The following is a 13311-nucleotide window of genomic DNA, read 5'->3' on the forward strand; positions in this document are numbered from 1 at the left end:
CACATTAACAAGCCACCTTATCCCACTTTTTCATGCTTCCAAAATAAGTTAACTAATAAGCCGAATATACATCTTACTACCCTTCTTCATTGCCGAATCATATAACTAACATTAGCATCATGATCAAGCCATTTTCGCATGGCTATACATATACAAATTTTAAACCAAATATATAAAAACTAGCCTATACATGCCACATAACCAAAAACTCAAAGCTTTTATTTACCGAAGTGATAACCAGATAGTGTGATGAGATCTCCTACGACTTCCAACCCGAGCGAGTCTCCGAGACACTATAAACATTGAAAAGGAAACAAAGTAAGCTATAAATCTTAGTAAGCTCATATCTTAATAAACTTATCATAACATATAATTTCAATTCAATGTCATAAGCATGATATGCTATCTTACAGGCCAAACATAAACTTTTCTCAAATTTATAGCATGTTCTCATTTCAACTTACCACCATTCAATAATATAATCACTTACAAAACTAAATTTAGCTTTCTCAAGTTTATTCAATTCAATTTTCATATGACATTCAGTTCATAACTTCATATAGCCAAATGAGCAAATTTTGGAAAATGACATATTTAAACACATATCTTTCTCGTATAAATCAAATATCATCGCTCATATTCATACTCACCTTTCATTCTCAAGATACGTATAACATTTTTCAAACCTGAATTAGATAACTCATTCACATAGTCATTTGCTTCTCGATATTGCCCGTTGAACTGTTCGGAATCAATAAGGATACTCGGAAAGCTTGTAAAGCTCGTACAATGCCATATCCCAGATATGGTCTTACGTGTTATCAAATATCGATGCCACTGTCCCAGACAGTGTCTTACACATAATCTCTATTTGATGCCAATGTCCCAGACATGGTCTTACACGAAATCACATCTCGAAATCCTAATGTCCTGAAATTCGTATCCTATACTATTCCTATGGTTCATACGGGGCTTTCGAATGCCACATCATTGTCAATACTTTCTCGTATTCATATATTCTACTTCTCAAACAATTCAATATCATAATAACATATATAAATCAATCATAATACTTTTATTTGCATAACCATTTAGCATTGAATTCAATCACATAAATAATAAGCATTTATAATATAGTTTCATAGCATTTATTAACTTACGAACTTACCTCGTTCGCTGAAACGACGAATTATGTCGATTAATCCGAACTTAGATTTTCTCCTCGATCTAGATCCGAATTCCGCTTTTCTTGATCTAGATGTATTAAAAATTAACTTATTTATTGAACCATTCATTCAATTCAACTCACAAACACACATTTAAGTACTTTTAACTTTAGCTCCTAAAGTTTCACATTTATGCACTTTAGTCCTTATTGCATAAAAACACAAATTACAACAATTTCAATTAAATCCAAGCTTGACCGAATTCCACATACATCAATAGCAGCCCATGTTTGCACTTAATCACACATTTAACCATATAATTTCCACTTTTGTCAATTTAATCCCATTTTGATATTTTTATCAAAATTTCCTTAATAAAACTTGTTTAAACAACATCAAACATTAATAATCTATCCTCAATCATCAAAATACACATATAATCAATAATAACAACATTCATAAACTTAAGCAGTTTTGAAATTGAAGGTATGGGCTAGCTAGTACTTGATGTAACGATCTCATAAACGTAGAAATTATTAAAAATCGAGCAAAAAAAGACCTACAAATAGATCATGAAGCTTGGCCGAACCTATACTTCTCCCATGGCTTTTCTTTTATTCATTTTCAGTGGAAAGAATTGAAGGAGAAAGTGATACAATGTTGTTTCTTTTAATTTAATGATAAAATCATTAATTTACCTTTTTAACCTTAACATTAAAACATTTAAAACACTTAATTAATAGCCATATAAGTCCACTAATATTAACAATAGATTAATAACAACAAAAGGACTCCCCCTTTTTAATTCTATAGCCAATTAGTGCTTTTAACTAACAGAATGCTACTTTTGCTTTTTACACGATTTAGTCCTTATTAACAAATTGAGCACTCAAACGATCAAATTATTTTACGAAATTTTCTCACATACAAATTCACATATTGTAAATGTATAAAATAATATAAAAATGATTTTTTGGTATCAGATTTGTGGTCCCGAAAACACTGGTCTGATTAACCCTAAAAACGGGCTGTTACATTCTCTGTGTTGCGACATCAGATCTCTCGTGTTGCAACATAGCATCCAATATTGGTCCAAAATGCCTTTTAATGGTCTCCTGTACACTTAGAAATCATGTTAGCTCTCCTTTAGGCCCTTAAAGTCAATAAAAGACTCAATGTGCATATTTTATTGGATGTAAGTAAAACTAAAGAAACTTACTTAAAGCATAACGGAAATGCTTGTATTCAAGCTTCTTAAATGTGAAAACTAGTTTAATTTGCTACACCGAATTATGGTAGATCACCTTTTGGTTAGCATTTTCATCAAAATGTATTGTTCTATGTGAGCACATACCTATTTCAGTAGGAACCACTACTTTCACTCCATAAAAAAGTGAGAACATGGTCTCCCTAGTTACTGTGTAAGGCCAGGTTTGCGAAGCCCAAATAATTCTTGACAACTCCTTTAACCAAGCACCTTTGGCATCATCTACCTTCTTTTTCAAAGCTGTTAGAATTTTCTTATTCATGACCTCCATTTGATTATTTTTCTGGGAAGTCTTGACAGAGCTTTGAGTCAGTGCAATCTATAAATCTTTGCAAAAGTTTTTGAATTTCCCTAAAAATTGTGTTCCATTTGTCAAAACCATTTTTGAGATTTGAAAAAAAACAAGGATCAACTTAAAAAGGAAAATGGGGAGTCGCCACCGATCATTTATTGAGGTGTGATCGGCCCACCTTAAAAATGATTTTGGTCTGCGAAATTTGAGAAAACAGGTTCGGGAGTCGGTTACGCACGAGGAAGGGTTAGCACCCTCGTAACGCCCAAAAATTGGTACCGAATTGATTGTTTGATGTCTTAATGTCAAAATTTTGAAAAGATTTTAAAATACGATCCTTTTATTTGGAATAAATTGAATAATAAAACACTCTTATTTCAAAGAAAACAAAATGACACACCCAATACATTAGGGCACAACATTTGTAGTCCTCGAGAATAAGTTTGTCTTTTGATTTTCAAAACTTGCGTGGTGAGATTTTAAAAGGATATTCGATTGCTTTGAGTCCGATGAAAAAAATGAAACCCAATACATTAGGGCACAATTTCTCAATGTTCTTAGCATTGAATATTGCCCTTATTATTTTTTTTAAAATCCTCATTTCAAGAAAACGACGTATCACATCCAATACTTTAGGACACGACTTATCGAATTCCCGAGATTGAGTTTTATGTATCTTGATTAAAGAAAACTTTCGATTATTTAGATTCAACGAGGAGAAATAGAACCCAATACATTAGGGCTCGATTCTCTCGGGGATTCTAAATATCGGGTATTGCCTTTATTTTGAAAGTTCTCGGATAAATTGGCCTTGATACTCAAATGATATTAAACATAATTCTTTTAAACCAAATAAATGGTTAAAAATACGATATACAATGCAAAATGACGATTCATAAACCTAAACGTATATTAAAGCATGTCAAACAATCAATATATATATAAATAATACAATATATCAAAGGTAAGAGTCTCATATTATATGCTGGTGGAATAATAAGAATTAAATGGAATATCGGATAAATTAATATATACAATTTTTGAAATGGACTAAAAATATAACATGCAAGAATAAAAAATGAAAAATATCACATGCATAAAATTCCATCGCAAACAATATATGTACATGCGAGTTTAAATTAAATTTAAAGGAAGATGAAAGAAATGCCATTTGAAATTATAAAAACAAAATGAATTTTAAAATGATAAAAAAATACATATGACATACCCAATAACATACCTATACTAATCTAAATAGGTTACCATGCACACGAAATGAGCATTTAAATAATAATACAAATAATACTAGGGTTAATAATATTAATATTATTATTAGATTAATTGTTATAAAAAAAGGAAATGAATCAGATCAACTCAAAAATAGAATAGAAAGAACCCGAATGAAAATAAAATAGAACAAAGGGACCAAATGCAATGTGCGGACAACCTAGAGGACCGAGGGAGAAATAATCCCTGTCTCTCCACAACGCTGCACATAATCTGGACCCAGATGAAATAAAGGCAAAATGTAGTGCTAAATTCACAAAACAAGGAGAAAATGATTAGAAAACGCCCCAGAAGAAGGGGGACCGAATAAGCAAATAACCCTACCAAGACCATGATGCGCGGATCTCAGCCGCTTCTAGGTCGGGTCATGGAGTTAAGATTAAACGACGCCGTTTCGAGAACTATTAACCCTAGCCCAAAATGACGCTGTGCGACTACCTTTTTAAACTAAAAAACTTTGGTAGCTCAGCTACCCTAATAACAAAAACACAGAAAAGGAGGCGCCCCATTTTCCTCATCTGTGCTAAGGTCTCGCCCTAGTTTCCCATTGCCGAAAGCTCCGCTGGTTTACGGCCTCATAGCCCTCGTCCATACTTCGATTGCGATGAAGTGAACGAGGCTTCGATCGACACCGTTCCAAAGGTAAATCTCCCCTCTCTTTCCTTTATTTTGCAAAACTATCACTAGCAATCACGCATCAAAGAAGATGGAGAAGAAAAAAGGAAAAAAAAAAGTCACCTTTCAAATTTTCTTTGATTTCTTTTCTGCTATTTATTTTGTATTTTTTTCGTAAAAACTTTATAGAGGCCTCAACATTCATTTTATAGGCCGAGAAAATGTGAAGCAAAAAATGAAAAATACAATTTTTCTCTTTTCTGCTGCGTCGTTGGCTCTGTTTGTAGGTCGTTGCAAGTGCAAGGCCGTACAGTGACGTGGCACGGCTCGGCGCGGCGTATGGAAGTTATTGCTGCGGCGGCTGGAGCTGAGTGCTGAAGTTTCAGACTTGGGTTGTATTGGGCTAACGGTTCGGGCTAGGGCTAGGTGTTAGGTTGGTATTTGGGTCTAGGTAATTTTGGGCTGAGTTGGGCTTATTTTATTTCTGAGTATTTAGTTTATTTTGTAACTGGGCTGTATATGTAAAATGGACTATTTATTTGGACTTTTAATTTTGTTTTTTTTATATTTAGTTTAGGGGCCGGGCAAAAAATGGGTATTACAGCTTCCCCTCTTTGTTGTTTGTCGTATAATGGGAATGGAGCAAAGACTTTAAAATGGCCAATTTTTGCCCGGTCGTACTGGACTTTGGTGCTCTTCTTTTTCAAGTAGCCTCATTCCATTCTACTGTATCTTCAAAGGTATAAGAATTGGCGCTTCGATCCACTGTAATCTCAGGGAGATAGAATTACTAGCTTCAATCTGCTTCGCTGTAATCTCAGGGAGATAAGACCTGACCTCAATCTGATGCGATCTACTCTGCTGTAACTTTAGAGAGATAAGATCTTTTATTTTAATCCGCTCCACTATAATCTCAGGGAGATAGGATTACTAGCTTCAACCTGCTCTGCTGTAATCTCAGGGAGATAAGATTTCTGGCTTCAATCTGACGCGATCTACTCTACTATAACTTCAGAGAGATAAGATCCTTTGTTTTAATCCGCTCCACTGTAATCTCAGGGAGATAGGATTACTAGCTTCAATCTGCTTCGCTGTAATCTCAGGGAGATAAGATTTCTGGCTTCAATCTGACGCGATCTACTTTACTGTAACTTAAGAGAGATAAGATCCTTTGTTTTAATTCGCTCCACTGTAATCTCAGGGAGATAGGATTACTAGCTTCAATCTGCTCCACTGTAATCTCAGGGAGATAAGATCTATAATTCCTCGGTCTATTCCACTGTAATCTCAGGGAGATAAGACCTGTATAATGAACCTAATTATTCCTAGTGATTAGGATGGCATGATCAAAATGAATCAAATGCTCCTAACTAGACGTGTGAATGGTGTTTGCATGGATGCAGAATTTTATTTTCTGAGAATGATCCCGCTTAGGTTGTCATTACTCGAAGTTTATTAAGGCTTTGACGCGGACGTGTTACAACGTCTTCTCGCTTGACCAGCTTCTTCAAAGAATCACTTTAGTCAGATTTCCCCCACTGTAGACCTCAAAGTTTAATCCATTGGGGCGTAAAATTTGTACCATCATTCTCCCACCGCAATCCAAGGGTAGAAATATGTGGCTTTTCCTCAATCCTCACAATTCAAAGATATAAGATCTGAATCGTTCTGGTTTCTTACACCATTCTCAGGGTGTCATACCAAAGACTTAAGCGCAGATGAAGGCTCTCTTCTCTGAGGTAACCTCTTCCTCTTGCCTGGTGATCATTGCTTGCTTGTTTACTTAAGCTTTATCACCAACATGGCATCTTGTCAATCAACGCATTTGACAACAGAATCCAAAGAGAAAATCTTAATTTAGACTCTTTCTTTTCACATTTTCAGCCCTTAAATTTGGTGTGTTCTAAACAATAGTCCTGTTTCAAATTCCTATATTATTTAGAAATTTTTTTCAGAGTAATATGCAAAACTTCATTTATGAAAGTTTTATTAGTCCATTAATCATTATTCCAATGCAACATGCTTGCAAAAATGGTCATAACAATGGATAAGAATAAAGTTGGTTCTGAGCATAACTCAAAATGAATAAGTTATCACAAATAGTAGAGAAAGATAATAAAGAAATTGATTGGGAATGTATATCTTGGAAAAGAGAAAAAGAAAAAATATTCCAAGAATCAACAAATTCAATAATAGGAGAATGAAGTTCCTCAGATATCGCAGCTTGAACTCCTCTGTACAAATTCAATAAATGGAGAATGAATGCCCTTTTGAGTTTAACATGTGTTTAGGAGATCTGCAGTACTCCGTCAATGCTCTAAGACGTCACATACACTTTCTTGTTGGTTCAGGTAAAGCAAGATCATCACAAGTCCTAATCTGATCAATATTTGAGCTGCCCTTTTCGGGTTTTCAACTCAAATCCCCTTTGGCCTAAGGTTCCCTTTGTGGGTTTTCCCCTTAGCCTCTCCATTTTTATCATCATTTCACTTTTTTTTAGAAATTAAAGCGCCCTTTGCGGGTTTTCACTTTGATTTCTTTTCTTCAAGTGAAGTAATTCTTGACTGAGTCTGAGTTTACAGGATTTGACAAGTCTTTTCCATCTACCTCACTTAGAATCAAAGCTCCACCAGCAAAGGACTTCTTTACGACATAAGGACCCTCCCAATTTGGCATTCATTTTCCTCTAAAGTTCTTTTGCATAGGAAGAATCTTTTTTAGCACCAAGTCTCCTTCGCTAAATTCTCTGGGGCGAACCTTTTTATCATAGGCTCGCATCATTCGTTTCTGATACATTTGTCCATGATGAATAGCTTTTAACATTTTCTCCTCTATTAGGTTCAACTGATCATAACGAGATTGGACTCATTCAGCTTCGTCCAACTGGAGTTCGGATAATACCCGTAGAGAGGGGATTTCAACTTCGATGGGTAATACTGCCTCCATTCCGTAAACTAGAGAAAAAGGTGTTGCCCCGATAGAAGTTCTAACAGATGTTCGATAGGCAAGGAGAGCAAATGATAACTTCTCATGCCAATCTTTGTAAGTCTCAGTCATTTTCCCCACAATTCTTTTAATATTCTTATTGGCTGCCTCCACTGTGCCATTCATTTTTGGACGATACGGCAAAGAGTTATGATGCTTGATCTTAAATTAGCTGCAAACCTCAGCTATTATGCTATTGCTCAAATTCAATGCATTGTCAGATATGATTCTCTCAGGCATTCCATATCGACAAATAATCTCCTTTTTTAAGAATTTATTGACTGCTGACTTCGTGACATTTGCGTATGAAGCAGCTTCCACCCACTTGGTGAAGTAATAAATGACTATGAAGATGAAGCGATGCCCATTAGAAGCCTTTGGTGATATCGGCCCAATAACATCCATACCCCACGTGGAGAACGGCCATGGAGAGGTCATAACGTGAAGTGGCAAAGGGGGTGCATGCATCTTGTCTCCATAAATCTGACATTTATGACATTTCTTGGTGTAATTAATGCAATCCCTTTCCATAATGGATCAATAGTATCCAAATCTCATGATCTGTCTGGCCATGGTGAATCCATTGGCGTGCGTCCCACAGATACCCTCATGGACTTACTCCAAGATTTTCTTAGCTTCCACGATATCCACACATCTCAACAGTACTTGATTTTTCCTTCTTTTGTATAGTACTTCCCTATCTAAGACATATTCAATGGCTAATCTTCTCAGAGTTCTCTTGTCGTTCTCCGTTGCTTGACCAGGGTACTCCCGATTCTTCACATACTGTAGGATACTCTGATACCAAGGGTGATCGTCTTTTCCCTCCTCCTCAATATTTAGCAATGAGCCGGGGTTTCATAGATACTCATCTGAATAGGCCTCATTACTTCAAGCCTATTCACCTGAATCATCGAAGCTAGAGTAGCCAATGCATCAACCATTTGGTTTTCCTCTCGTGGGAGATAACTGAAAGTGATATCGTCAAACTCATCAACCAACTCGCAGACCAGCCTTCTATAACTGATTAACTTAGGGTCTCTAGTTTCCCATTCCCCTTTAAGCTAGTATATCACCAATGCGGAATCCCCATATACTCTTAGCACTTTGATGTTCCGCTCGATGGCTGCACGAATGCCCATAATACATGCTTCATATTCTGCCATGTTATTTGTGCAATCAAAGTCCAACTTGCTAGCGACAGGATAATAATCTCCACTTGGGGATACTAAGACTGCCCCGATTCCATTACCTATAGCATTTGAAGCTCCATCAAAATTTAACTTCCAAGTGTGGTCCGTTCGAGGGTTTTCTTCAGTGTTTGCCACATACAATAAGTCATCATTTGGAAAATCAAAGTTCAAAGGCTCATAGTCCTCCAAGGCTCTGCTGGCTAGAAAATCAGCTATTGCACTTCCTTTTATTGCCTTCTGACTCACGTATACTATGTCAAATTCAGAGAGCAGAATTTGCCATCTAGCCATTCTCCCATTTAAAGCAGTTGATTCCATCATGTACTTTAAAGGATCTAACTTTGAAATCATCCAAGTCGTATGATACAACATGTATTGCCTTAGTCTTCGAGTTGCCCAAATTAAAGCACAACACAACTTTTCAATAGACGAGTACCTCATTTCACAATCAGTGAATTTCTTGCTGAGATAGTATATTGCTCTTTCTTTCTTTCCTGTTTTGTCATGTTGGCCCAAGACGCATCCCATGGAATTGTCAAAGACCGTTAGATACAATATCAATGGCCTATCTAGACTAGGCGGTGATAGTATTGGAGCATTAGCCAGGTATTGTTTTATCTTGTCAAAAGCTTTCTGACATCCCTCATCCCATTCTCCCGGATTATGTTTCTTCAGAAGGCGAAACACTAGATCGCATTTCTCAGTCAATTGCGAAATAAACCGGGCAATGTAGTTCAACCTTCCTAGGAAACCTCGGACCTCCTTTTGAGTACCTGAAGGAGGAAAATCTCGTATTTCTTTGACTTTATCCTGGTCAATCTCAATCCCCTTCTTATTGACTATGAAGCCCAACAACTTTCCTGATCTGGCTCCAAATATGCATTTGGCTAGGTTGAGTTTGAGTTGGAATTTTCTCAATCTCAAGAACAACTTCCTTAAGACTCAGAGATGATCCTCTTCAGTTCTAGATTTTGCAATCATATCATCAACATAAATCTCAATTTCTTTGTGCATCATGTCATGAAACAGGGTGACCATTGCCCTTTGATATGTTGCTCCTGCATTCTTCAATCCAAAGGGCATTACTTTGTAACAAAATGTTCCCCACAGGGTAATGAAAGTGGTTTTTCTCATGTCTTCTGGGTGCATCTTTATTTAATTGTATCCAGAATAGCCGTCCATGAAAGAAAATAACGAGTAGCCGGCTGTGTTATGTACTAAAGTGTCAATGTGCGGCAGTGGGAAATTGTCTTTTGGACTCGCCTTATTTTGGTCCCTGTAATCCATGCACATCCATACCTTTCTATCCTTTTTAGGAATAGGGACAATGTTTGCTACCCAATCTGAGTACTTAACCTCCTGTAAGAACCCAGCATCGAATTGCTTTTTGACCTCCTCTTTTATTGTCAGCACAACATCAGGTCTCATTCTTCTGAGCTTCTGCTGAACTGGTTTGCAATCCTCTTTTATAGGTAAACGATGTACCACAATGCTAGTATTTAGCCCTGGCATATCCTGGTAGGACCATGCGAAAACATCCTTGAACTCTCGGAGTAATTCAATGAGGTTATATTTCGTCCTTGCGATGATGTCAGTTCTGATTTTCACCTATTTCCCTTCTTCTAGGCTCACAATTTCTAATGATTCCTTATGAGGTAGAATTTGCTTATCCTCTTGCTCTACCATCCTTAACAAGTCCGGAGATATACCACAGTCTTCGTCATTTTCAAAGTCATGAGATCCTTCCGAACACATGTCTTGCTAAAAAAGAGACTCCGTGTTTGAAACAACATCACTTATGTCATTGATATCTGAAGACCTATGGGGATACACCAAAGAATACGCAAAGTATAAATTTATGAATAATTATTTGCATGATTAGGTTATAAATAAAAAATATTTGGAAACAATTAGTCAAATGGAAGATATTTACTTACTTGGAAAGAATAAAAGAATAATTGATCGAAATGAATGCAAAGATGTATTTTATTAGGATAAAGATATTTAGACTTAAGCCTAGTTCACAAAGGATTTCTTGTCATTCTTAGGCTAAAAACAACAACAATGTTTTGAACATTACTCTGCATATGCTCTAAAGACTATAGGTATTTCTTCCACAGTCCAATTGTTAGCTCACTCCCAGGTTCGTCTGGGCCGATCTCCAGCAATAACCTTCTTTCAGCTGCCTATATAGCATTGATATGAACTTTCTCCAACATTCCTTCAATGCTCTCACTTCTGGACACCCCTTGCTTAGGGTAAATAAATCCCCTTGACACAAAAGATTTAGATATGTGAGGGAAGGTCAAAGGTTCCCACTTGACTTCCTCTCTGCTTAGTCGTGCCCTTCTTCTCTCCTGCCTTTTCTCTATTTCTTTTCTCCTTTGTTTCAAATATGACTTGTAACCTAAGCCAAAATGATCGAACTTCCCTTTCAGTATCGGTGCTTCAACTCTTCCTTGCAAGTACTTTCCCAACTCTTTTCCTGGCAAAGCTCCTCTTCCTACCAACAACTGCAGACCCATTTCAGTAGTTTTGGATATCTTTGGTACCGGGATCTTGTTTCCTTCAGCAATAAACATTGCGTTCACAAATTCCAAAGACCAGAAAGAACATTCCACTGCCTCATCATTGGTCTCTACATAAGGCGCATCACCCGTTACCATTGCGATAATATCTTCCTCCACACCTATTGTCACCAATCGACCCTCTGATATTAGCTTCACCTTCTGATGTAACGATGAAGGCACTGCCCCAGCCGAGTGTATCCACGGTCTCCCCAATAAACAATTGTAGGAAGGCTTAATATCCATTACTAAAAAGTCCATCTCATAAGTAATCGGGCCAATTCTTAACGGTACTTCAATTCTTCCTACGACTCTTCTTTCTATTCCATCAAATGCCCTTACTATATTCTGGCAGGGTTTCATATGTGAATTGTCTATAGGTAATCGATTAAGAGTGGACAAAGGCAATACGTTTAACGCGGATCCATTATCAATCAAAACCCCCGTTAACGTGTCCCCCTGACAACGGGTAGTAATATGAAGAGCTTTAGTAGAACCCATACCTCCAGACGGTATCTCATCATCATTGAAGAAGATAAAATTTTCAGCACTTATATTGTTGACCAAGCGATCCAATTTATTGACTGAGATGTTTTTGTCCACGTATGTTTCGTTTAGTACTTTCATCAGCGCATTTCGATGTACTTCCAAACTTAGGAGCTAAGCTAATATAGAAATATGGGCCGGTTGTTTGTGCAGTTGCTCCACAACACTGTATTCACTGTATTTCAAAAACTTCAAAAACTCTTTTGCTTCCTCATCTTTTATTGGTTCATTTACCAATGGCTCAGATTCCACCGCCTTCCCTTTCCTCTGCTCCACCGTTGGAGTCCCTTCTCTTGGCAGTTCTGCTTGAGTGTCATAACGTTTTCTATTACGTGTATAGGAACCCCTTTCCTGGTATTCTTTTACCATATTGCCCTTAACTTCCTTTCCTGAGATTGTCACATTGCATCTGTAATTCCATGGGACCATTTTGTCATCCTTGTATGTGAAACTTGATGGTTTCGTGATTACAATTTTTGGTACTACCTGAGCCCTATCCTCATTACTCTTAGGGCGTGAGATAATAACTACAGGATGATTTATTTTCGGGGTCCCTGTTCCCGACTCTGTCGCGCATATGCTCCACATTTCTTTCGCATCCTCATAGAACCTCATCTCCCTGTTATCCATCATGCTTTGAACCAAAGCCCTGAATCCTTCACATTCCTAGATTTCGTGCCCTATTTTACGGTGGAATTCACAATAATCTCCCATCTGATACCCTTCCTCCAAATCTGAAATAACTAACCCTCTTTTTGCCATCTCTTTCCATACCCGTTTCAATGGAGTTCTTACTTCAGCGACGTCAGTCTTAACTCCTTTCCTCGTACCTTCGCTCAACATATTCACTCCCTTATCATCATGATTGGGCAATGGACCCTCGGTGCTGAGTGAGTCATCAAATTTGACAACACCCAATTTTATAAGTCATTCTACAACATTCTTGAAAGAGGTACAATTTTCTATTGAGTGTCCTGAAACCCTGCATGGTAGTCACACTGAGCGTTCGTGTCATACCATTTTGGATACGGGGGTTGTAGAGGGTTCAAATAATGAGGAGCAACAACATGGGCATTAAATAACTTCTGATACAGCTCCTTGTATGTCATTGGAATGGGAGTGAACTGAAGCTTTTTAGTATTTTGCCTCGTTCCTGATTTTGGTTTCGATGAGCCTTGCTGATTGGCAACCATCTTCCCTGTTTGATTCACTGTAATTTATTTACTATATGCGTTCACATTATTTACTTCACTTTCTCTTTTCTTTGAAGTTGACCTTCGACTATTCTCCCCACTATCTATTTTTCCACTTTTAATGGCGTGTTCAATCATTTTGCCATTCATGATTATATCCGCAAAACTCTTCGAGGCACTTCCTAGCATGTGCGTGATAA

This window comes from Gossypium hirsutum, chromosome D10, assembly GCF_007990345.1.
Source record: "Gossypium hirsutum isolate 1008001.06 chromosome D10, Gossypium_hirsutum_v2.1, whole genome shotgun sequence".
In the NCBI taxonomy this organism is placed as follows: domain Eukaryota; kingdom Viridiplantae; phylum Streptophyta; class Magnoliopsida; order Malvales; family Malvaceae; genus Gossypium; species Gossypium hirsutum.